This window comes from Macaca nemestrina, chromosome 7 (genome assembly GCF_043159975.1).
Source record: "Macaca nemestrina isolate mMacNem1 chromosome 7, mMacNem.hap1, whole genome shotgun sequence".
NCBI classification, from domain to species: domain Eukaryota; kingdom Metazoa; phylum Chordata; class Mammalia; order Primates; family Cercopithecidae; genus Macaca; species Macaca nemestrina.
The window spans coordinates 26,522,093-26,549,624 of record NC_092131.1 but is presented as its reverse complement, the minus strand read 5'-3'; the positions used below and the strand labels follow the sequence as shown (position 1 = coordinate 26,549,624).

Genomic DNA, 27,532 nt, shown 5'->3' with positions numbered 1-27,532 from the left:
TAATCTACATACACTTAATATATATCAACATATAATATATAGAATATTATATAACATATTAATCACTAATGGAATATTTTACATAATACATGTTAATATATTAATAATTGGTATATTAATATTCTGAATACTAATATTAATACCAGTAGAACAGTGGGCAAATCATTGAAACTTAATAAGTCCTAGTCTCATCCTCTGTAAAAAGGAACGGCATTTTTCTGCTTACCTCACAGGCTGTAATAAAGGATGAATAACACATGTATGTGAAAGCTTTTTGAAAACAGATGTACTTTTCACATACAAGATAATGATCATAACTGCTATTACAAATGTCTGTATCTGATATCCTCAGGCCAAGTTCACAGTTTCACTTCCAGTGAGCACCAGATGACTTTTGTTCCAAGTCAGAAAGACCTCACTCTTAGCTCCAGCAACTTCCTTCTACTTTATATGACCTGAAAAGCATTCACCAGGACGGTGCTTGTTGACACAAGAAGGGAGAGGGTTTGGTGGATATGTTTAATTGTAAATTCATAGATAAGGGATACATTTTGCAAACTAAAAATAAGACCAGCTATGCTTCTTGCGTTATATTTCCTCATTTTATAAGTTTTTGTTTTGTTTTGTTTTGTTTCCAAAAGTCTGGCCCCGAATCCTATTTCTGGGAGGTCACAAGGGAAGCAAGGCAAGACTGATGTATTGCTAACCTAAATCATCACTGCTGGAAAAAGGGCCTCAAAGCGCATTTGAACACTAGCAATTGAGAAGGCACAATGGGAGCAAGGGGGCGTGTATGGAGCACATACCTACTCACCCAGAGCTCCAATTAACTCCTGGGATTCCTTCCAGACTCTTCTAGATAGTTCTAGTCCACCTACTATAACAAAAGTTCTGCCAATACTATATTTTAAACAGGTGAAGTTTTCCATGAATGTCACTTTTTCCTTTTGGAATCCATAACCCTAAACTAAATTATGCCACAGTTACAGATTATCTCAGAATCTTCATGTCGTAACATTACAAAGATTTATTTTTCCCATTTATACCCATCAAGGGTCAGCTGCAGCTCTGTTCCTCATCTTGATTCCAGGGCTCAGGCTGAAAGAACAGATCCTGTCTACAGCATCTGACTCATCCCTGGCATTCACAGGTACTGATCTAGGAGTTCAGATGCTGGCTCACATAATACATGTCTAAGCATTTAAAAGTATAAACCACGCTAGACTGTTAAAGTATGTGTTATACTCCTTGACCAATATTATGTTCATAACAACCCAGAAAGCCATAATGGAGTTGTTTTTTTTTTTTTCTTGAGACGGAGTTTCACTCTTGTTGCCCAGACTGCAGTGCAATGGCACAATCTCGGCTCACTGCAACCTCTGCCTCCCAGGTTCAAGTGATTCTCCTGCCTTAGCCTCCTGAGTAGCTAGGATTGCAGGCACCCACAACCACGCCCAGCTAATTTTTGTATTTTTAGTAGAGATGGGCTTTCGCCATGTTGGCCAGGCTGGTCTTGAGCTCCTGACCTCAAATGATCCACCCACCTCAGCTTCCCAAAGCGCTGGGATTACAGGAGTGAGCGACTGCGCCCATCCCATGATGGACTTTTGATTTCTGACTCTTTGGAGCTCCACACAGAAATGTCACAGTGCAGGGCAAGGTAGCCCCTGGCCTGGGGTCTGCTCCCTTCCCTTTCCCTGCTCCCCGCACTGCTCCAGGCTGCACTGTGAAGGCCCTGTGTGCTGTGTGGGGCCCTCCTGATCAAGACATCTGAGCTCTATTCCCGGTCCCCATAAGTCTAGGGGTACACAAGAGCAGCATGGTCCACACTTAGGTGCACAGATCTTGGAAGAGGCCATAGAAGAGAGTCAGGGGCTGTCTAGGTAGAGGATCCTGAAGTCCTGGGTACATGAACCACGGTCTAGAAGGTGGGGCATGGGGACAAGTGAAGCCAGAGAGCACCAGAACAGAGTCCAAGCCAGGATCTGAGCGGCAACCTGTGAGGCAGTAATAAGTGGTTTTGACAGAGGAAAAAGAGTGGTGGTGGAAGCACAGAGAAATCTGCACTGGAAATGTCACTTCCACCTGCTTTCCACTGGCCCCAACACAAGTCAAGTGGCAATGCCCATGTCAGTGAGGCAGGAGAGCCATCCTGTTATAAGTGGGGACTACATCCCAGGGAGGGTAGGGCATGCTTCCTCCAGGAATATCATCTTCTTTCCTTAGATATCAGTACCAAGGGTTTAGGAGAAAACACATACATTGAAAATAAAGGTTAACAGCTCACAACGGGTAGCTTTCTAAATGTGGTGAAATGACACAGTGCCTTGCAAATAGTAGACACTGAGGGAAACGGGGAGAACTGGATTGAAATATGCCAAAGTGGAAAATGCCCCCCAATCCCAGCATCCTCTGTGGGAAAAGGACAATAATTTGGCAAAAGAGAAAGCAGTAAGTCTCCTGGGATACATTCTGGATCAAACTAATAATGTGTTGCTTACGGCAACCAATTTGTACAAACAAATCAGTCCTGGGGAGGAGGAGAGGGGAGGCAACTCATACAAGTAAACCTGGCAGCATCTCCCTTCTCCCACCCTACCCTCCCTCCCATCTCTTCTCACGAAAGCTTTTCTTCCTGATTCCAGTTCTGCAGCAAAATGCCATAGACACAAGCATTTCACAAAGCATGTCGGGTTAGCCCACCCTTCAGTCAATGAGAACTGAAAGAATAAAAGAAACTGCATTTATGAAAACTAGCCAAGGATATCAAATGAAACTTTTTCTAGTTAGATGTAGCTGTTTTTCCACAACTTTAAAAAAATTTCTTCCCATTCGCTAAGTCTTAGCTTTAAAATATAAGGAATTCTGAAAAGTACATTATATTGTTATACTCATAAAAGCTACTCCTTGTCATATTCCAGGCATTTTATGTACCTGGTCTCACTTAAACTTCAGAACAAAACTGCAGTTCAATATTGTCATCATTATTATTATTTCCATTCTACAGTTGAGGAAACTAAAGGCTACTGAGGTTAAATAATTTGCCCAATATCACAGAGCAGGGAAGTGTTACAGCTGATGTTTAACCCTGGTCTGTCAAACTCTGAACACTACGGCTTTCCATTATACTATACCTACGTCCTGTAAAGAATAAGGAACTAGCATTATGCTGGTGAGAAATTAACTACTAGCTCATGGCTCTTTCATACCGAAAAGACAGAAATATTTGAAAGACTATCCCTCCCCAAAGCAAACAAGCCAGCTCCTAGCCCCTGAGCAAATAGGCCAGCCTCTAAACATATCTGTCATAAAAGAAATTTAAAAATAGTCCCAGTAATATATTTAATTTTATTTCTAAATAGAAATATTTTCATTCTATTTTTTTCTGATTTTTACAGTAATGTATGCTTATAAATAATTCAAATTATATAGAAATAAATGCAGTAAGGAATAAAAGTCCTATATCCTCTAGATAACCACTATTAGCAGTTTGGGATCTACTCTATCAAACTTTTTCCTAGATATTTAGAAATATACATATACACACACACTAATATAGCAAAATTAAATAGAGGCCCATATAGCAAAATGATTACACATTCTATTCTGTAACCTACCTTTTCAATTAACAATGTAATTGGGCTACTTTCCATGACTGCGTAGTATTCCACTGTATGTATGTAACATACGTTATTTGATATTTGGTTAGATATCTGGGCTGTGTTTTTGCTAATATAAACACTGCAGTACTGTACACACAGCCACATGTCTAATTATTTCCTTGGGATAAACTAACAGTTAAAGAATATGACATTTAAACTGACACTGACTCCAAGAATGCCCTCCAGAAAGGTCTTCCCACAATTCTCACATGCAAATTCCCAATTCTCCACTCACTACTAGATATTTTCAAGCATTTTAACTTTACCAAGTCAACAGACATTATCGTTTAATCCACACAGCTGATTATTGGGATTAAATGATATTTTTCATATCATTTCTTTGGAGTTTTTCTTTTACGAACTAATGTAGTATTGACTTTTGAATTGGCGTGTAAGCCAATGAGAGCAGTGGGATAAACTAACCCCTTGGTGAACCACCAAGTCATTCTGTAGGTAAGCAGGTGAAAAGGCTGATTGAGCATAAACAACTCTTATTATTAAGAGTTAATTATAAGCATAAACAACTCTTTCCTCATTACATCTGTGGGAAGTAAGCTATAAATGCTGGATCCAAAATCCAGCTCCTATAGCTTGTGGCAATGCATATAATGGCTCCAGAAATACTACACAGGTTGGGCTTACAGTATCAAATTGGTTATCTTGGGAAGGGTTGGAAGGAAACTTCTGAATTGTAGTTACATAGCATTGTGGGCTGAATTGTGTCCCACACAATACATGTTGAATTCCTGGCCCTGGTACCTTAGAATTGTGACTGTATCATACAGAGGTATTTAAGATGAAATGAAGTCATTGTGGTGGGCCCTAATCCAATATGACTGTCTTTACAAGAAGAGGACTTTAGGATACAGGCACCACAAAGGGAGGACCACATGAAGATACAGGGAGAAAACTGGCCGTCTCCCAGCCAAGGAGCGGGAGACTTCCAGGCACAGAATTGTGATAAAATATATTTCTGTAATCCTAGCACTTTGGGAACCTGAGGTAGGAGGATGGCTTGGGCCCAGGAGTTCGAGACCAGCCTGGGTAACACGGTGAAACCCTCCTGGGTAACATGGTGAAACCCTGTCTCTAGAAAAAATACACAAAAATTAGCTGAGCATGGTGGCACATCCCTGTAGTCCCCAGCTACATGGGAGGCTGAGATGGGAGGATGGTTTGAGCCCACGAGGCAGAGGTTGCAGTGAACCAAGATCGTGCTCCTGCACTCTAGCCTGGGCAACAGAGCCAGAATTTGTCTCAAAAAAAAACAAAAAAACATTCTGTTGTTTAAGCCACTTAGTCTGTGGTACTTTGTTATGGCAGCCCTAGGAGACTAATACATATAGGACTCCACACAAGCCTAAGGAAAAGTCAACTATCAATTTCACAGAAGAAAAGACCAATGAGCATCCTTGGTACTGCCACTGGAAAGGGCTGACATCTTGTTGATAGCCCTGTTTGCAACACTTGTCTGAGTTTCCCGATGCATCACAAAGTGGTGATGTGATTTGTTCTTGAGTCTCATGGCAGATGTGCTCAGCAGCAGTAAGTTCTATCAAAGAAAGCTGACCCAATGTAAAGTTGTGAAGTCATTCTCTCCTTTGAAGCTAATATGAAAAATTAACTCTCATTTTTGGGGAAAACTTATCTTAGTATCACATTGAAGGGGAGCTTTTTTTCCAGAACCTGAGTAATTTGAGAATAGAAGGAAGAGGTACCCCTGAGGCAGTGAGGTGGGTGCAAATGGATCTCTAATATGAAGAAGAATGTCAGCACAACTTCGATGAGAAGATGGGCTACAGGTCACTATAAAAGAGACCTCAAGGAATTACAAAGACCCAGGCCTTTCCCCAAAGGACTTTGGGATCAGAGAAAAAGATGTATGATCTAAAACACATTAGCCTAGACATTAGGACGCAGGCACCACAAGGGAGGCAAGAGACTTTCTATAGCCACATCTCATTACAGTGTCAAATTTGTTGTTAAGAAAATAAGAAGTGGATTTAAACTGCACTTCAGACCAAGTGAACCTAACATATATTTACAGAACATTTATCTAACAGCTGCAGAATACCAATTATTCTCATCAGCACATGTAACATTCTCCAGGACAGACCATATGTTAGACCACAAAACAAGTTCAACACATTTTTAAAAACTAAAATCATATCGAGTATCTTCTCAGACTACAGTGGAATGAAACTAGAAATAAATAATAAGAGAAACATTGGAAACAAAGCAAATACATGGAAATTAGACATGCTCCTAAACAACCATGGGGTCAATAAGAAATTTAAGAAGGAAATGAAAACATTTGTTGAAACAAATTGAAATGGAAACACAACACACTAAAACCTATGGACTAAAAGCAGTGCTAAGAGGGAAACAATAATAAACATATACATCAAAAAATTAGAAGATTTCAAATAAACAACTTAACAATGCATCTCAAGGAACTAGAAAAACAAGAACAAACCAAACTCAAAATTGGGTAAAGGAAAGAAATAAGAAAAGATTAGAGCATAGCTAAACAAAATAGAACCAAAAAATAAAACAAACAAAAGAATCAACAAAACAAAGCTGGTTTTTTGAAAAGATAAAGAAAATTGATAAACCTTTAGCTAGATTAACCAAGGGAAAGGAGAGAAGTCCCCAATAAACAAAATCTGAAACGAAAAAGGATACATTAAAACCAATAACACACAAATAAAGAGGATCATCAGAGATTATTATGAACATCTATATGTAAACAAATTGGAAAACCTAGAGAAAATAGATAAATTCCTGGACACACATAAAACCTACCAATATTGAACAAGGAAGAAATAGAAAATCTGAATAGACCAACAACAAGTAATGAAATTGAATCAGCAACAACAAGTCTCGTAACAAAGAAAAGCCCAGGGCCAGATTGCTTTACACTGAATTCTACCAAACTTATAAAGAAGAACTAACATCAATTCTTCTCAAACTATTACAAAAAATTGAAGAGTAGAGAATTCTTCCTAACTCATTTTATAAGGCCTGCATTATCCTGATACCAAACTGGACAAGAAGACTGTAAAAAACACACACACACACACACACACACAAACTACAGGCCAGTACCCCTGATGAACACAGATGCAAAGATTCTCAACAAAAAACTAGCAAACAGAATCCAAAAACACTAAAAAAGTGAGACACCCCCCCATCTCTATAAAATACAAAAACATCCTGGGCATGGTGGCACATGCCTGTAGTTCCAGCTACTTTGGAGGCTGAGGCAGGAGGATTGCTTGAACCCAGGAGTTTGAAACTGTAGTAAGCTATGATCGTGCCATTGCAACAACAGAGTGGGACCCTGTCTCTTTAAAAAAAAAAAAAAAAAGATAATAAAGTAAGAGTAATCCCAGGGATTCAAGGACAGTTCAACATGTGCAAATCAACAAAGATGATACATCACATCCACAGAATGAAGAAAAAAACATAAAATCATCTCAATAGGTAAAGAAAGAGCATTTGGTAAAATTCAACATTCCTTGATGATAAAAACTCTCAACAAATAAGGCATAGTATGAACAGCTCTCAACATAATAAAGGCCATATGTGACAAACCCACAGCTAAGAATGAAGAAAAGCAGAAAGCCTTTCCTGTAAGAACTGGAACAAGACAAAAATGCCCACTTTCACCACTCCTATTCATCATAGTACTGGAAGTCCTAGCCAGAGTAATCAGGCAAGAGAAAGACATAAAAAGCATCCAAATTTGAAAAGAGGAAATAAATTGTTCCTCTTTACAGATGATATGATCTTATATAGAAAAACTTTAAAACTCCACTGAAAAACTCTGAGAACTAATAAATTGGGCAAATTGGCAGGATACAAAATCAACACACAAAAATCAGTAGCATTTCTACACACCAATAATGAACTAGCTGAGAAAGAAATAAAGCAATCCTATTTACAATAATTACAAAATTAATCCCAGGAATAAATGTAACCAAAGAGGAGAAAGACTTCTACAAGGAAAACTACAAACCATTGATTAAAGAAATTGAAGAGGACACCAAAAAATTCAAAAGACATCCCATGCCTATGGATCAGAATAACTAACAACGTTAAAATGACCATACTACCCAAAGTAATCTATAGAGTCAATGTAATTCCTATCAAAACGCCAATGACATTCTTCTCAAAATTAGAAAAAACAATCCTAAAATTCGTATGAATCCACAAAGGAGCTCTAATATCCAAAGTGATACTGAGCAAAAAGAATCATCTGAAGGTATCATACTATCTTAACTTCAAAATATTCTTTAAAGTTATAGTAACTAAACAGCATGGTAATGGTATAAAAACAGACCCATAAGGCCAATGGAAAGAGTGAAGAAATAAACCCATATATTTACAGCCAGCTGATTTTCAACAAAGGTGTTAAGAACATACACTGGGGAAAGGACACCTTCTTCAATAAATTGTGCTGTGAAAAGTGGATATCTACATGCAGAAGAATGAAACTAGATCCCTATCTCTATCCATATAATCAACTCAAAATAAATTAGACTTAAACCTAACACCCGAAACTACAAAATGACTAGAAAAAAGTAGCAGAAACACTCCAGGGCATTGGTCTGGGCAAAGATTTTATAGCTAAGACCTCAAAAGCATAGGCAACAAAAACAAAAATAGACAAATGGGACTATGTCAAACTAAAAAGCTCGTGCACAGTAAAGGAAATAATAATAGTGCAAAGCGTCAACCTATTGAATGGGAAAAAACATTTTCAAACTATTCATCTGAAAAGGGACTAACATTCAGCATATATAAGGAAATCAAACAACTTAAATGCAGAAAACCAAATTTCCCATTAAAAAGTGGGCAAAGGCTCAAACAGACACTTTTCAAAAGAAGACACACAAATGGCCAACAGGCATATGAAAAAAACGCTAAATATCACAAATCATCAGGGAAATGCAAATCAAAGCCACAATGAGACCTCTTACCCCTATCAGTATGATACTATCAAGAAGATAAAAGATAACAAATGCTGGCCAGCAAAGTGAGAAAGGGGCAATACTGCTGGTGGGAATGTAAATTAGTACAGCCATTATAGAAAACAATGCGGAGATTTCTCAAAAAGCTAAAAATAAAACTACTATATGATCCAGCAATACCATTACTGGATATTTATCCAAAGGAAAGGGTATCTGTACATCAAAGGTGTATCAGCACCCCCATGTTTATTTTATCACTATTTACAATAGCCAAGATATGGAATCCACCTAAGTGTCCATCAATGGATGAACAGATAAAGGAAATGTGGCATACATATACAATGGATTATTATTCAGCCAAAAAAGAATGAAACCCTGTCATTTGCAGCAACATGGATGGAATTGGAGGACATTATGTTAAGTGAAATAAGATAGGCACAGAAAGTATGTTAAGTGAAATAAGAAGGCACAGAAAGACAAACGGGCAAGTTCTCACTCATCTGTGGGAGCCGAAAAAGTTGATCTCATGGAGGTAGTGAGTAGAATCATAGCTATCAGAGACTTGAAAGGGTATGTAGAGAGGTTGGTTAATGGGTACAAGCATATAGTTAGAAGGAACAAGTTCTGTTTGGTAGGATGACTATAGTTAACAATAATATACTGTATATTTGAAAATAGCTAGAGAGAATACGTGAAATGCTCCCAACACAAAGAAGTGATAAAGGTGACAGATACCCTAAATACCCTAACTTGATTATTATACACTGTACGCATGCATTAAAATATCACATATACCCCATACACACGTACAAACATTATGCATCAATAAAAAAAATTGTAAGAGAAAGAAAAAATGTTTTCTAGGCTCTGAGGGCCTCCATCTCCATTGGCTCCACTGCTTTTAACTTTCTGCATGACTGAATTGAATCCTTAAGAAAGGCAGTCCATTGTTTAATTCAGAGGAAGAAAAAAGAAAAAACTGTCAGAGAGGAATGAAATGAAAAATAATCAGTTGTGCCCAGCCAATCTCTTAGGTTTTTAAACAATTCACAGAATGGGTGGGAGGCAAGGAATTACAAGGCCTGGCTCTGCTCCTAATACTTCTAGGCCTTGGCTTTCTTACCCGTAAAATGTGGAAATTCGACTAAATAATCTCTTAAGTTTCTTCTAACTTTAAAGGTCTGAGATGCTTAAAGAAATCAAAACTCATTATGAATCTAAAACCAAAAAGAAGATTTATTTCCAGAGGCTTTGGGGTTACTAAAGTAATAATAAACACTGGCCGGGGTACTTTGTACCAGCTACCATGGCTTGACCACTTAATGTCCATTGATACTTTGTTGAGCGCATGTTAACATTTTATCTTTAAAAAGCATAGCTCATAAATCTTTTCGAAGCCCTGACTTTGCACAAGAGATTCAGTGAGCAATTTCTAATGTCATTTAAATCAGTGGTGTTAAATTACTCATCTGGGAAACTACTTAAAGCTAGAGACACCATCTTTCATGGGTGAATCTGATGATTATATGAAATGCTATTTACATTTAAAATATTCAGTAAAACAGTTCAGAATTATGACCAGAGGAACTACTTTCCATTTTTCTCAATTCTCTTTCTAGACTCAAGTGCTTGAGACTAAGGTATTTTGAGGTAAGCTCATTTATTTTTTATTTTTTTTTTTTTTTTCTGGCAGGAGGCAAGGGACAATGCTGATACAATGTGGGGAAAATGGGAAATGTAGCTTTACAAAATTCACTGGACACCTCCCTAATTCCAAGCATTATGCTGAAAACCAGACTGTGAGGACAATCCAGAAATGAAAACATCACTATAACATCTATGCCAAGAGCTCTCCTAAAATAAGAGGTGACAGGAACTATGACACGGAGCAAAACTCATGAGAGAACCTGCTTGGGATAGCTTACTTTGAATTTTTTCTTTAGGACCGTACTTGGCACAAAGTAAGAACTGTGTGAGAGAAAACGTTATTTTAATTTGATCTTATATAATCAGTAGGTCTTTGTCACGTGGACAAAAATGGAGTTATTAAGGTGAAAGCAGCAGTAGAGGCACAAAGATGCAAATTTTGAAGGATAATGGGGGAAAGAGTTTGATACAGATTCTGTCCATTCAAAATGCTAAATCCCTTTTAAATCTGCTCAGTTTTCTTCTAACCTAGTCCAGGTCCCCAGTCCAGGCCACCATCTCTCTTGCCTGGATACTGCCCTGACCTCTAGCTGGTATGAGGTTCCAGCCTACTGGCTGGAACATAGTAGTTCCTCATTTCTTGAATAAATGAATAGTTGGCATTAGACATTAGATCCACAGAGTCTGTGCTTCACTGTATAAGCATCAGAGGTGTATAAGCAAAGCAGGAATTCTTGGCTGTTTTGTGCTATCGACCGTTTGTCAGTCTCCTAAAGCCTAGGATGCCTTCTCAAGACAGTGTGTTAAATACATGAACAAATACATACAACTTAAAAAGAAAGTATATATTAAAATACTTATTTAATATTAAAAACCAACTTCATGAGTTTCTGATAAAACTATCAGCACTTCTTTATTAACATATTAATACTATTATAATTAATGGTAGTATTACCATTATAACAACCATAATAATGCTACCATTATTATGGCTAATACTACTACTAATACAACCATTAATACAGCCAAGAACTACCATGATTTCCAAGTGGCAACGGTAAAAGATAAAGGCTATCTTAAGATATCTGTCACAACTATAATGTGTTATGGAGGCATCTATGCTTTCTGTTGGTGACTAAGTGGAAGGTACTGCTAATGTTACTGGGGTTTGTTGCCTACATCCATAATTGAGGGACATGCTCATCTCATTAACCTCCCTAGGGGCTGAAGACCATAAAGATGTAAATCATCCAAGTTCATGGGCCCTCTGGATTCTAAGTGGTTCCATGTCTAGTTTGAATCACCTGACTGGAACTGAAAAAACACAGCATCTTAAACTCTGCCCTATAGCACTGGGAACAGAGGAGTGACCCTTCCCGAGGGCCCAGCCACAGGAGGGACAGAGCTGCATAGTGCTGACAAGCCTGGGTGTCAGTCTTAATTTTAGCACTTGACTAAAGTGTGACTCTGGGCATTGGTGTCCTCATCTGTTAAAGAAGGATCATAACACTAAAAAGAACATCACAGAAGATAACCAATAAAAAGTATTACATTTGTCACCTCCTCTTCAGTATAAACACATTAGCAATTCTGAAAGGGACCTGCAACAATCTCTGGTTGAAGACCACAAGTTTTTTATTAAGAGCTTCTGAAATATCTCGTTTACACCACCCTTTTGGAACACAGCATCTTAAACTCTGTTGCTCTTTCTTAGACTTTGCTCCACACAGATGTTTCAGTAACCACAAGAATATATTTCAATATCATGGAAAAGCTTTCCCCAAGTCACCATATTTGCAGTCTTTGAGGTGAATAAATAGGGAAGAAAAATATGGTTATTTTGGTCAAAGAATGTATAGAAGAGTAATATTCTGAAATATGTAAACTTAGAGAGCATTCTTCCACTGCACCTCCACACATCTACATGTATTAATTTTAAAAAAATTAAAAGATGACAGTAAAATTCAAACAAGAACAGGAAAAAAATGGAGATTATTGGATAATAGTCTAACATTTGAAAACATGGGGAAAAGTTTTATTTCCACACTAGTCACATCCATGTGTTCTCTTTTAATTCTTACCAGTCATGAAAATACATTTCAGTGAGCAAATACACTTAAGCCTAGGTAATTGGAGAAAAGGTTTGGAAATGAAGGTCTTCTAGCTCTATATCAGAAAATTGAATTTAGGACATTAACAAGATGACAGAATGGGAGGTCCCCGCTTCACTACCCCTGACAAATTGTTCAACTAGCAACTATCCACAGACAGGAACACCTAGGTGAAACCCCGCAAATTGGAACAAATCTCAGTCACCTACATGGTCCACAGGATGAAATGAAAACCTCATGGAAAGGGTAAGAGAAATAGACTCACTTTAACCACTTCACTCCTCCATCTCCCCCCAAGTTGGCACAGGGCCAAAGAGAGGATTCTCCTTGGGACCACATTTTCTACAGAGGAAAAAGAGAATCAGAGGCAGACACCCAGCTTCCCTAGGATACTCAAACACTTCCCAGGAAGCCCATGGTCATTTCAACCTCCACCAAGACCTGTGTCCAGAAGGAAACCATACATCTAAAACACCGGGGGTCAGGTAGAAACAAAGCAAGAAGGCAGAGCCCATAGCAACCAGGATGTAGACCTTGGTGGTAGCTCTGTGTACTTGCCAGTGGTGGCTCCCTATCAGAGTTACTAGCTAACAGCACAGCCCACCCACAAAGCTGATCTGCCATACCTAAGAGTTTGAACAGTTCTCAGCCCAGCCTCAGAGCCCACCCCAAGGCCCCACATGGCAAGGAGGCAAACCTCAACTATGTATTTACACTGAGAAAAGCAGAGGAAAACAAAGCAGCTTGTCCTATCTTTCCTGATCAGAAACTCTACCTGATCTCTGGGCTTCTCCTGCAACCCTGTCTAGCTGCTAAACTCAAAGAGTGGTATCACCTGGCCAGGGAATGCACCTTGTGGCCTGGCCCAATCTGAGGTGACTACAGGGTCCATCCAGCAGCTCAGCCTGACTGCAGAGGTCAGCCAGTGGTCTCACCAGATACCGGAGCCCAGCCAACTACCCCATCCAAATGCAAGACAAAGGCAGCAGCCCAGCCATCTAGAGTATCTGAAAGCAAGTTCTTCCCAGGGTCCTTACCAGCTGTCCTATCAGAATCACTAAACAGTGAAGGCCTACCTCTGCAAAAGAACACCTGTAACAGCCAGAAAAGTTGGCTGCATCCTCAAATACGCAGATATCAATGCAAGAACACAAGGATTACAAAGACTTAGCAAATCATGACACCTCCAAAAGAAACTAACAAAGTTCCAATGATCGGCCCAAAAGAAAGGGGGATCTATGAAACGACAGACAAAAAATTCAGAATAATCCTCCCTAAAAAGTTCAGTAAATGACAAGAATATATAGATAAATATGAAATAAAATTTGGAAAATAATACATGAATGAGAATTTTGACAAAGAAATAGAAACAACAACAAAAAATAGAAATCCTAGAGATAAAGAACATAATTACTGAAGTGAAAAATGCAACAGAGGCTTGGCATGGTGGCTCACACCTGTAATCCCAGTACTTTGGGAGGCCGAGGTGGGCAGATCATGAGGTCAAGAGTTCAAGGCCAGCCTGGCCAACATGGTGAACTCCTGTCTCTCATAAAAATACAAAAATTAGCTGGGCATGGTGGCGTGTTCCTGTAATCCCAGCTACTCGGGAGGCTGAAGCAGGAGAATTGCTTGAACCAGGACCCAGGAGGCGGAGGTTGCAGTAAGCAGAGATCACGCCACTGCACTCCAGCCTAGGCTACAGAGTGAGACTCCGTCTCAGGAAAAAAAAAAAAAAGGAATAGAACACTTCAACAGCAAGCTTGACTAAATGGAAGAAAGAATGAGTGAACTCAAAGACAGAACATTTGAAATTATCCATTCAGAAGAGAAAAAAAAAAAGAATGCAAAAGAATGAAGAAAGCCTACAGGACTTATGGATGAGGCACCATCAGGACACCTAACCTTCACACGATAGAAATTCAAGAAGGAGAAGAAAGAAAAGGAGCCAGAAAGCATATTTTAAAAAATAATAGTTGAAAATTTCTCTAACCTGAGGAAAGATGACAACATCCAGGTACAGGAAGTGCAGAAGTCTCCAATAAAATTCAACCCAAAGAGGAGTTCACAAAGACACATCATCAAATGATCAAAAATTAAAGACAAATAAAAAATTATGAGAGCACCAAGAGATAAGAAATACATCACATACAAAGGGGTCCCAATACAACTATAATCAATTTCTCAGCAGAAACTCTGTAGGTCTGAAGAGAGTGGGATGATATATTCAAAGTGCTGAAGTAAAAAAGAAACCTGCCAACCAAGAATGCTTTGCTCAACAAAGCTGTCTCTGAAATGAGGGAAAAATAAAAAATTTTCCAGACAAACAAAAGCTAAGGGAGGGAGTTCATTGCCAGTACTCCTACCTTAGAGGTGCTGATAAGTGAAGTTTTTAAAAGTTGAAGCAAAAAGCTGCTAAGTAATAAATAATGTAAAAATTATCAAAGCACAAGACCCAATGGTATAAGTAAAGCAGAGTCATATTCAGAATACTCTAAATGTATTATAACGATGACGTCTAAGGCAATTTTATCCCTAGCATTAAGGGTTAAAAGACAAAACTATTAATAACAATTATAGCTAAAATAAATTGTCAAAGGATACCCATTACAAAATAATATAAATGCTGACATTAAAACCATAAGGTGTGGGGGGAAGGAGGAGTAAACATGTAGAGTTGTTATATACAATCAAAGTTATCATAAACTTGAAATAGGCAGTCTGAAGTACAAGATGTTCTATGTAAGCCTCTTGGTGATCACAAAGCAAAAATCTTTAGTAGAAGAGCAAAACAAAAGTACAAAGGATCAAAGCATACCACTGCAGAAAACCATAAAATCACAAATGAAGTCAGAAGAAAGATAGGAAAATAACCTACAAAACAACCAGCAGGCAATTAATAAAATGTCACGGTAAGTTTTTACCTATCTATACTTACCTTGAATGTAAATTGATTAAATTACTCAATAAAAAGACATAAAGTGACAGAATGGATGAAAAAACAAGACCCAACTATATGCTGGGTCACATCCCTTTTAAAGACACACATAGACTGAAAGTAAAGGAATGGAAAAAGATATTCCACACAAATGGAAACCAAAAGAGTGCTGGGATAGCTATACTTATATCAGGGAAAATAGACCTTATGTCAAAAACTGTAAGAAGAGACAAAGAAGGACATTATATAATGATTAAGGGGTCAATTCATCAAAAGAATACAATGATTATAAATACATATGCACCCAATATTGAAGCACCTAAATACATAAAACAAATATTAAAAGATTGAAGGGAAAGACATATTGCAATACAATAATCATATAGGACTTCAATACTCTATGTTCAATAATGGGCAGATCAACAGGACAGAAAAGAAATAAGGAAACATTGGACTTGAACAACACTTAGGCCAAATGGACCTAGCAAACATACACAGAACATTCCATCCAACAGCAACAGAATGTACATTCTTCTCAAGCACATCCAGAACATTATCCAGTATAGATCATATGGTGGGTCACAAGACAAGTCTTTTTAAATTAAAGAAGACTGAAATCATATCAAGAGTGTTTTCTGACCACAATGTAAACAAATAGAAATCAATCACATGGAGAAGTTCAGAAAATTCACAAATATATAGAAATTAAACAACATGACTCGAACAACCAATGGATCAAAGAAGAAACTAAAAGAATTTAAACATATCTTGAGACAAACAAAAACAGAAATACAATGTACCACAACTTATGGGAGTGGTAAAGGTAGTTCTAAGAGAAAAGTTTATTGCAATGAACGCCTACATCAAAAAAATAAGGAATATCACAAGTAGTAATTTAATGTACACCTCAAGAAAATAGAGAAAGCTGAACAAACTAAGCCTGATGTCAACAGAAAAAAGAAATAATAAAGATCAAAGCAGAAATACATGAAGTAGAGACTAGAAAAATACAAAAGATTAATGAAACTAAGAGTTGATTTTTTGAAAAGATAACATGGATGAACTTTTAGCTAGACTAAGAAAAAATGGAAGACACAAGTAAAATGAGAAGTGAAAGGGGAGACATTACAACTGATCACAGAAATACAAAGGATATTAAGAGAATATTATAAGTACATGCCAAAAAGTAGGATAACCTGGAAGAAATGGATAAATTCCCTAACAAATGTAATCTACCAAGACTGAATCACAAGGAAATACAAAATCTGAGCAGACCAATAACCAATAAGGAGACAGAACTAGTGATTAAAAAAAAAAATTAAAAAAAAAAACTTCCATCAAAGAAAAGTTCCAGGGCCCAATAGCTTTACTGCTGAAGTCTGCCATTAGCCAGGTGTGGTGGTGCACACCTGTTGTCCCAGCCACATGGCGAGCTGAGGGCAGAGGATCGCTCAATCCTGGGAGGCTGAGGCTGCAGTGAGCCGTCTTCACGCCACTATACTCCAGCCTTGGCAACAGAGCAACACCTTGTCTTAAAAAAATTGTTTTTAAATAAAGAAGAACGCCAATCCTCACAAACTCTTTAAAAAAATTAAAGAGAAAACATTTCCAAACTCTTTTAAGAGGCCAGCATAGCTCTTCTTATAAGCCAAACAAGGACATTGCAAGAAAAGGAAACTATAGCAAAGGATCCTTCATGAACAAAAATTCCAAAATCCTCAACAAAATACTGGCAAACTAAATTTAATAGCACATTAAAATAATCATTCACCTATAATTAAGTGGGATTTATCCCTGGGATGCAAAGATGTTTCAATATATGCAAATCAATAAATGTGATAATCACATTAACAAAATAAAAGACAAAAAACATATGATCATCTCATTAGATGTAGCAAAAACATTTGACAAAATTCAACATTCTTTAATGATTAAAATAAAAACAAATTAGGTATGAAAGGAATGTACCCTAACACAGTAAAGGCCATATGTGATAAAAACACAGCTAACATTATATTTAACAGTGAAAAACTGAAACTCTTTTCCCTAAGTCCTAGAACAAGACAAGGATGCCCACTCTTGCCACTTCTATTCCACATAGTATTGAAAATCCTTAGAGAAATTAGGCAAGAGAAAGAAATAAAAGGCATCCAATTAGAAAAGGAGGAAATGAAATTGTCACTGTTTGTTGATAACATAATCTTACATATAGAAAACACTTAAGATTCCACCAATAAACTGTTATAACTAATAAATATACATAATAAAGTTGCAGGACACAAAATCAACACACAAAAATCAGTACTTTTTCTGTATACCAACAAATATTCTGAAAAAGAAATCAAGAGAACAATCCCATTTACAACATCTACAAAAAAGGAATAAATTTAACCAAAGAGGTGAAAACTATAAAACACTGATGAAATACATGTAAGAAGATACAAATAAATGGAAAGATATCTTGTGCTCATGGATTAGAAGAATTAATATTGTTAAAATGACGATACCACTCAAAGCAATCTACAGAATCAGTGCAATCCCTATCAAAATTCCAATGTCATTTTTCATTGAAATAGAAAACAATCCTAAAATTCCACATTGACTTAAAAACAAAACAAAACAAACACCAAATAGCCAAAGCTGTCATAAGCAAAAACAACAAAGTTGGAGGTATCACACTACGTGACTTGAAACTATACTACAAGAATATAGAAATTAAAAGAGCATGATACTAGCATAAAAATAGACTCATTAACCAATGGAACAGAACAGAAAGCCCAGAAATGAACCCACATATGTACAGTCATTTGATTTTTGACAAAGGTGCCAACATCTTAGGAAAAGAATCATCTCTTCAATAAATGGTGTTGGTAAAACTGGATATCCACATGCAGAATAAAATTAGACCCTTATCTCACACCACATACAGAATCAACTCAAAATGGATTAAAGGCTTAAACATAAGACCTGAAACTGTAAAACTATTAGAAGAAAACATAAGGGAAAAACTAGACAATATTGGTCTAGGCAATGTTTTTTACATTTGACAAATGGGATTAAATCAAAATAAGTTTTTGTACAACAAAGGAAACAACAGAGGGAAGAGACAAACTATGAATTTGGAGAAAATATTTGCAAACCACACATCTGATAAGGGATTAATATCCAAGATACGTAAGAAACTCAAACAACTCTATAGAAAGAAAACAAATCATCTGATTTTAAAATAGGCAAAGGACCTGAAAGACATTTCTCAAAAGAAGACATACAAAAGGCTAACATACAAATATATATATATATATATATATACACATATAAAATATGCAACATCAATAACCATTAGGGAAATGCAAATTAAAACCACCATGAGATATCACCTCACACCTGTCAGAACGGCATTATCAAAAAGATTAAATATCAGTAGTGTTGGTGAGGATGTGGAGAAAAGGGAACCCTTGTATAATGTTGGTGGGAATGTAATTTAGTACAGCCATTATGAAAAAGGCTCCTCATAAAACTAAAAATGGAATTACAATATGATCCAGCAATCCCAGTTCTGGGTTACTCAAAAGATTTGAAATCAGTATGTCAAAGGGATGTCTGCATGCCCATGCTCACTACAGCACTATTAAACAATATACAAGTTATGGAATCAACCTAAGTGTCCATCAGTGGATGAATGGATGAAGAAAATGTGGAATATATACACAATGAAATACTATTTAGCCTTTAAAAAGAAAAATATTTTGTAATTTGCAACAACATGGATGGACGTGAATAACATTATGCTAAGTGAAATAAGCCAGGCACAGAAAAATAAGTACTACATGTTCTCCCTTATATGTGGAACGTAGAATAACCGAACTTGAAAGAAGCAGAAAGTAGAATGGTGGTTACCAGAGCCTGGGGAGATGCAGGGAATGGGTAGATGCTGGTCAAATGGTACAAAGCCTCAATTAGACAGTAGTAATAAGGTTTTTATTTCTTGAAAATGTATTACACGGTGTGATGAATACAGTGACTAATACTGTATTTTAGACTGGAAAATTGCTAAGAGAATACATTTCAAGTCTTCTCACCACAAAAAATAATAAGTATTTAAGGTGATAGATATGTTAATTGATTTAATTGTTCCACATTGTATTAAAAAATCATAACATAACTTTGTACCCCATAAATACATACAAGTTGTCTACTTACAATTTTAAAATTTTAAATTTAAAGAAAGATTAATTTATTCCACAAAGATCCACTGTGTAATTTCAATGTGCCAGGCAACATGCTGGGGATATACAATGGAGGTGGTTCCTGCTTCCACAAAGGTCTCGGTCCAGCAGAGGACTCCTCAACAAAGAATTGCAGTCCAGTGAAATAAGCACATGAGGGGGGTTTGTATATTGCTCCTGGGAAATGCAGCGGAGGCAGCACTGCATCTGGGGAAGGCTCTCTATAATTGCTCCTTCCAGCAAGCGACTGTGTTCACAAACACCAGCCTCCCACAGTACACCAGGCACAGGGCAGGATGAGCCCAGGAGAGACTTGGGTTGAATCCCAACTACTTTTCTATCTGTGTGACTTCTGACAAATCATTTAACCTCTTGAGCTGTTAGTTCTGAACTCATAAAATGGGACAGCAATATGTACTTTTAAATTGTGAAGATTAAATGAGATAATATACATATAAAGTATATAGGACATTCCTGGCACATAGTAGAAACAATTACACATAGAAACAATTTTAAAAATTATATATAAATATCCTTTTAATGGCAAAAAAAAGCTGTTTGTAGATTATCACTTCCTCATGGGAAAATACCACAGAGCTTACTTTTCTCCGTATTCTCAGTAACTGATAAATGGTAAGAACTCAATATATGTGTTTCTGAGAAACTTTTGAACCTCCTGGAAAAAGCTTCAAACAAAGCAATCATTAGAGTTTCTTGGTTTTAATAAGGATTAAAATCTAAAATGCACAACAAATGAAGATAAAAATACATGAGAACAGGAATGATGCCAAATTTGTATTTGTTAATGAAACAGTGAAAAGATGTGATTTGTTTAAAAAAACTGCTCTGCCGTTCTTCCATTTTAAGGAAGGAAAATATTGTTCAGGAGGAAGATGAGTATCTCTGACTTTTGTAGCTAGGAGAAAGAATTTTAAAAATTAGTTAACTTGTTTTTGTTTTCCAAGCAAGATATATTCAAGGTTAAAAAATATCATAAAATAGAGATGTGCCTTAAGAACGACAAAAATCTCCTGTAATCCCATCAAGCACAATGGTAATTACTGTTTACCTGTGAATCTGGGCCCCACTCTGGTTTGGAGCTCTATGAGCTGCAGGAGGATGACAGCAAAACAGGCAACAGAGAAACATGTTATATCTTGTACAGAGACATGCAGCCCAGGTGACACTCTTAATAAATAACAACAAGAGAACCTTTCTGAGCGTCTAAAAAGTAGTTGTCACAAAAATCTGAGGTTCCGCAGGCCACAACTCTCTACCCACTTTGGGAAACCACTTTGGGACACCCTTTGGGAAATGCTGGACTCTAAAATCCAAATGGAATACAAACACTTGTTTCTGAGAAAAAAACTGAGTTCAAAATCTCTAGGGATATCCTACTGCTCTGGCAGAAGTCCACCATGATCCGTTAAATGCAAATGAATCAAGAACATCTGGTCTAAATTTGTTTTAAAGCCTATGGGGGTTTAAATACAAAGAAAGTTTGGCAAAATATAGTTTTGGGTCTGTTGAATCTAGAATTTTATATTTTTTTAAAAGGCCAAGAGGTTTAGCAGAGCAAGAGACAAAGTAAGGCTAACTTTATAAAGTTAACTAATACAGGTAATTTGTCAAAATATTTCTTTCTGGTTTCTCTAGCTCTCTAACACTTTAGCAGTGTTAGAAAACACAGCTAAAATGGCCTGTACTTCCAAGTCACGTTTGCCAATTTATGTATGTTTGGGTTTCTGAACACCACTATCTGACCAAGGAGGCAGTAGAGGTTAATGAAAACCTAAACGTATACATGTGTCTGTGTGTGTGTGTCTGTATACATTACATGTATATAAATATAAATTATACATCTACATACATATAACTTCAGGAATTTTCAAAGTCTTTAATAAGCTAATACATGTTATAAATCTCCAACAAAGGGGGCACAGCATGACCTAACATGCTGGCCCCAGCATCTGGATCTTTTTGGCTTTCTGCATGGGACACACTTTGGGAAATGCTTAAGTTCAAGTGGGATACAAATGTCAGGGATGCAGACGATTTTAGCCACCTGTATGGCAAATCCACCTGACAGCAATAACATAAGCATAGCCTGAGAAGGACCCCGTATGGCAGATGCACATGAATGTGCGTGTTGAGCTAAGGAATCCTGGCGTAGCCAACTTGGGGATTTGTTCCTTGTCTATGAGGAACATCTGAGCCCCCAGCCCATCCCAAGGAACACAGGCTATACAGTGGATCAAGGTCCCAAGTTCTGGGTTGAATAAAGGTTGCCAGGTGGAGGTTGTTAGCAAAATGGTGCTAACTGAAAATGCTATATAAACTGCATGCTTTTTGCAAGTGGTTGCTGTTCTGTTCAGTCTCCTGCCACTGGACTCTCTTCCCTGTATGTAAGCCTCCAGTAAAGGCCCATGTCTTGTTTGCTGGCCCTGGGTCTCTTCTTCAGCCTCTTGAACCTGGTGCCATCCCCACTAGAGTTGACAGGGGTTTGGCACAACACCACCTGCAATCTCAAGGATATATTAAACAACTATTAAACACCTGCTATGTGCTTCATCCAGTCTTGACATGCCTCAGTTTACACATATCTGAGCATTCTAATCCTACACTTAAATCTATACTTTTCTTATGCGTAAAAGAGAACTTGGACAGGCACAGTGGCTCATGCCTATAATCCCAGCACTTTGGGAGGCTGAGGTGGGCAGATCACCTGAGGTTAGGAGTTCAAGACCAACCTGGCCAATATAGTGAAACCCCATCTCTACTAAAAATACAAAAATTAGCCAGACATGGTGGCACGTACCTGTGGTCCCAGGTACTCAGGAGGCTGAGATGGGAAGATCACTTGAATCCAGAAGGTGGAGGTTGCAGTAAGTCGAGACCATGCCACTACACTCTAGCCTGGGTGACAGAGTGAGACTCTGTCTCAAAATAAAAAAATAATAAAAATAAAAATAAAAAAGAACCCAACCAAAGCCTACTACTTAAGAGCAGCTTGTGGCCGGGCGCGGTGGCTCACGCCTGTAATCCCAGCACTTTGGGAGGCCGAGGCGGGCGGATCACAAGGTCAGGAGATCGAGACCACGGTGAAACCCCGTCTCTACTAAAAATACAAAAAATTAGCCGGGCGCGGTTGTGGGCGCCTGTAGTCCCAGCTACTCAGGAGGCTGAGGCAGGAGAATGGCGCGAACCCGGGAGGCGGAGCTTGCAGTGAGCCGAGATCGCGCCACTGCACTCCAGCCTGGGCGACAGAGCGAGACTCCGTCTCAAAAAAAAAAAAAAAAAAAAAAAGAGCAGCTTGTGTGCATGATTTACGTGTTTTCTCTTCCCTTGTTGGAATGAACTTCAAAGGCACAAGATTTGCTTTTATTCCCTCAACCCTCTTACAATTTCACCAACCCATGTGAACCTAGTGGCATTACAGAGCTACCCTGACTGGTGAAAATGGCAGGGTGTGCCCACCTTGTCTAGACAAAGGAGACCCCTGTGGAGATGAGAGGTAAGAGCGGAGTGAAATGTTGTTTGGGATCTTCTCCTGCCATCTGCTCTTGAGAGCAGACCTCAGAGCTAACCTCAACACTACTCTCCAGCTCTGCCCCCCGCACCCTGTGATTTAACCAAGGTGAGGGGATTTGTTTGCCTTCCTACTAATTATCCCCTCGGTGAGAAAATGAGAAGAAAGTGTAGGCTGATCACAGAGTCTTCCCCTCCACGATTACACTGGGAATTAGATTGCCCTGCGGGGCTGCCAAATCCCTGCAGAACTCTGCCGCAGGTGACAGGGAGGAGGCTGTGGCTCTGCTCTCGGCAGCCCACTACCGAGCAAGGGGCCAAGGCACATAGGCTGGGCCCAGAGCACCATAATCCCTCTCCAAACAAGAGGTGACTCACAGAACATGAGGTGCCCAGTGTTTACCCTGACACACTGTGCTCTCACCAGGAAGAGCCTGGCTCAGCCAAGGGAGCGCCAGATGAGGCTGCAATTCCAAGGAGCTCTTCACCCTCTATCACCCTCTGCAATGCTAAAGGGCACGGGAGGAGGGGACAATGACAAACATCTCCCCAAGGCAGTTCCTCCCAAGGTTCCCCAAGCACAGAAACCAGTCATACCGAACTCCCCACAGCGTCTCTGTATTTACCACTTGCTACTGAGAAATGCAAAGCCCTTCTCAGATCTCATTCCACATGCTATAGTTGGGGTAACAGCTCTCTTTGGGGGTAATAGAGGAGTGGACAGTAATTATCCTTATGTCCCATATCAAATGGAAATGAGGCAAAGAGATAATAAATTAAGATTTTTTTATTCCTACAGCACTTTGCACTGTACGAAACACATTCATATATACCCTGTCACCCTGACTGAGCAGGATCGCTCCGTTCCATTTTACAAATAAGTAAAGCTCTGAAGAAATGACTTACCTGGAGGACAGACTGATAGGAATCTGCGCCATAACCCCAGGGGGATTCAGTTTCCCCAACCGGAACCATCCAGCCTCAAAGCAGGGCACTCCCAGAGGTTGGCACTGCCACAAGCCTGGTGCCAGGCAGAGGGCAGGGCATCACCTGGCTGGAGGAGCTCTCAATAGCTCAACTGAAAGCATTTCTTTCTTCCTTTTTTTTTTTTTTTTTTGAGACCAAGTCTCACTCTGTCACCCACGCTGGAGTTCAGTGGCACGATCTCGGCTCACTGCAGCCTCCGCCTCCCGGGTTCAAGCGATTCTCCTGCCTCAGCTTCCCAAGGAGCTGGAATTACAGGCACGCCACCACGCCCAGCTAATTTTTGTATTTTTAATAGAGATGGGGTTTCACCATGTTGGTCAAGCTGGTCTCAAACTCCTAGCTTCGAGTGATCCACCCACCTCAGCCTCCCAAAGTGCTGAGAATACAGGCACAAGCCACCACGCCTGGACAACTGAAAGCATTTTTAAATTCCCTGCTACTGGAGTAAATGGAGAAATGTCACAGGTTGAAAAATACTTGTTCATTCTCCTAAACTTTGTCTTTCCTTCTCCTCCTTCTATTCTGGGACCCAGGACAAGTTAAAGACTTTTCAAAGCCAGAACTCTATCCTGTTTGCACACGTCAGGATGTTCAGGAAGAGCCTCATGGGTCACCACAGCTCAGGATGCATCCAGACACTGTCTCCACGGCCTGCGGAGCTGCTCTCTGAGGACTCACTTCACTGCCTCTCCTTTCCCAGGCTCATGGAGATATACCACCTGTCACCTCTGGGCCTGGAGGGCAGATGGAGGTGAGATGTGAAGGAAGACTGCGTCATCAAAGCAGATGGAAGCATTCCCTAGCACCTGGGCCATCCTGGGTCCTAGCTTGATTACTAAAGAACAGGGAGATTTCAAAGTAAAATGTCCAGCAACTTGTTTACAGAACATAATACTGTGGGCACACAGCAGTTATCTGCAAGCATGCATATCTGTTAAGGACATATGAACTTTATCCTCAAGCTCTGCCTGCTACACATCTTGTTTTAAATCCCTTGTATATATGCTTGTATGCATCCTCTATACACATCTGTACAGAAAGTCTGGGGAGTAACATAGCAAATAAATTAACTACGGTGACTTGAGGCACTGCCAGGTTTGGGAACTGGCTGGAAAAGGGTTTGGAAGTTTCACTGAAATTTAGGTCATCCATTTCTCAGCGGTGTTCTCTTAACAAGTTGCTTTACCTTTCTCAGACTCAGTGTCAACTAGGAAATGAGGAGAATGACACCGGCCTCGCAGGACTGCTGTGAAAGCCAGAGATCATACACCTCATATGCTGGCACACAGCAGACACTCAGTAAATGCTATCTATAACTAGTATTACTGTAAAAGAGGATGGGGCTGGGTGTGGTGGTTCACACCTGTAATCCTAGCACTTTGAGAGGCCAAGGCAGGCGGATCACCTGAGGTCAGGAGTTTGAGATCAGCCTGACCAACATGGCGAAACGCTGTCTCTACTAAAAATACAAAAATTAGCCAGGCTTGGTGGCACACACCTGTAATCCCAGCTACTCGGGAGACTGAGGCAGGAAAATCACTTGAACCTGGGAGGGAGAGTTTGCAGTGAGCCGAGATTGCACCACCAGACTCCAGCCTGGGTGACAGAGTGAGACTCTGCCTCAAACAAACAAAAAAGAGAATGGTTGCCAAAAAGCCATACCTCTAACCTCCCTGTAGCCATGGAAACTGCCTCTTGTTGAATAAGAGCATCCCTCCTCATTCTCCAGTCCCAGATTTGCCTTTGAGTCTCTGATATAAACTCTGGTGCAGGGGCCAGTTAGTTCCTCATGAGGACCATGTATGCTGGCTATTCCAACACACCTGTTCCCCACTTGCAACCTCAGATCCATTGTATCTGTTCTGGTGACTGACCTCTGTGGGCTGCTTCCCCAGGGCTTCACGCCCTTTGGCATCAGGCTAGGATCTGCCAGTTGGAAACACCAGCACCAGATCTGGGAATTTATTCTTCCCTATCTCCCTGCTTGGTCAAATCTCTGCAGTGGCTTTGTCCTTTCTGTCGCCATAGCTCCTGTTGGGCAGCCCCTCTTCTATGATTCCAGTGCTTGCTTCCTCTGTAGGTGGTCCCTTCATTAAGCTCTCTCCAGAAAAACATTTTTAGGGCACCATCTGCTTCCTGCCAGGACCCTAACCAAAACAGGGGAGGAGGTCCTGTTTCTTGATGCAAACTATAACACTGTTAGAATGACTTTAGATCAAGGAGATGTTAAAAATAATGATAAGCTGTGGAGGCAGACTAATAATGTCTAGTTCAGGCTAGGGCTCTGATTTTCATTACTTGAACCTCCAAGAATTAAAGCAACTTTCATCTAATAAGAAAGTCGAGAAGACAATAAAAAACAGCCTGAGCCTAGAGATCTTGTCTTTTCCTTCAGTGAGGGTCCCGTTTTGCAACTCTCCAAAGCAACAAGAACCTTGCAGCAGGAAAGAGAACTTGTTTCATCCCTGATGGACACTTACTCTGTGTCAAACATCATGTAAGCTATTCTATATAAACCGTCTCATTTGGAGCTGATAACAACTTGGTGAGGTATACCCATTTTTCAGAAGAGGAAATAGAGTCATAAAGATAGTAAGGACCCTGTTCGAGGTCACACAGCTGGCCAGTGCAGAATCAAGGTTTGAACCTGAGAAGTCTGGCTCTGGAGTCTGGGTAGCCTGAACCAATGCTTAGGTGCCTCCTCCCTGGAAGGGGGGCCGAGAGCAATGAAAAGTGAAGCAGGGAGGCAAGCTCAGCCTCTCTTCCTAACAGCCTTAGCCGCTGAAGGTGTGCTCGCATCCATGAGATGCCCCCACTGGGGAAATGGGGCTGTGGGGGCATATTTCAGCCACCGACCAGGATCATCAGCCACAGAGACAAACCAGAAGTGAAGGAGTGTCTGTGAAAACAAAACTATAAAGAACCACAGCTTCTGAAGACAAAGTGGGTCCATGATAAACTAGGATTCTCTGCAACATTATCCAGTACCAAACTAAATCCTGCCTGAACCCCTCAGTCTGCAAGACAGATCCCTCTTTATACCTGTAAAATTCAATGGCACATAGCATGAGGGCAAACATCCAAAGCTTAAAAATGACCTAGAAACTCTGAACAACATTGAGAAGGAAGAACAAATGTTGTCAACACACTGGGTAATTTCATCCACAGAGAAACGAGCAGTAACTTCATCACTTTCAGAAGAAACCAATCTCTTGGGCCAAATAACCAAAACACCAAGAACGTCTTTCCAATGCCAAGAATCTTCCCAATGCCATTTCCAAACTGTGCCTGTAATTCAGCACTTGTTAACAGACCCATATTCCACCTGCAAAGAAAGCCAGCATTCCGTCTTATGCCTACTGGAAAGTTTAATAAATGAGGTATAGTGCATTGCCGATTGACATATCACTCAACCAAGGCACAACAGAAAAAACACTTAACTGCAAAATGATTTGTA

The 27,532-nt window shown here is 39.3% G+C and overlaps 1 protein-coding gene and 1 long non-coding RNA gene across 8 annotated transcripts in view; one reads left to right on the top strand and one right to left on the bottom strand.

Annotated features, from left to right (window-relative positions):
• Nucleotides 1-27,532, bottom strand: part of LOC105467637 (stonin 2) — a 175,927-nt gene that overhangs the window by 80,525 nt on the left and 67,870 nt on the right. The gene's annotated exons all lie outside the window — the stretch shown is intronic.
• Nucleotides 10,268-27,532, top strand: part of LOC139364226 (uncharacterized) — a 32,944-nt gene continuing 15,679 nt past the window's right edge. The window contains exon 1 of the long non-coding RNA XR_011625674.1: nucleotides 10,268-10,288. This is a non-coding gene — a long non-coding RNA (uncharacterized lncRNA). The remainder of the gene's footprint in view (nucleotides 10,289-27,532) is intronic.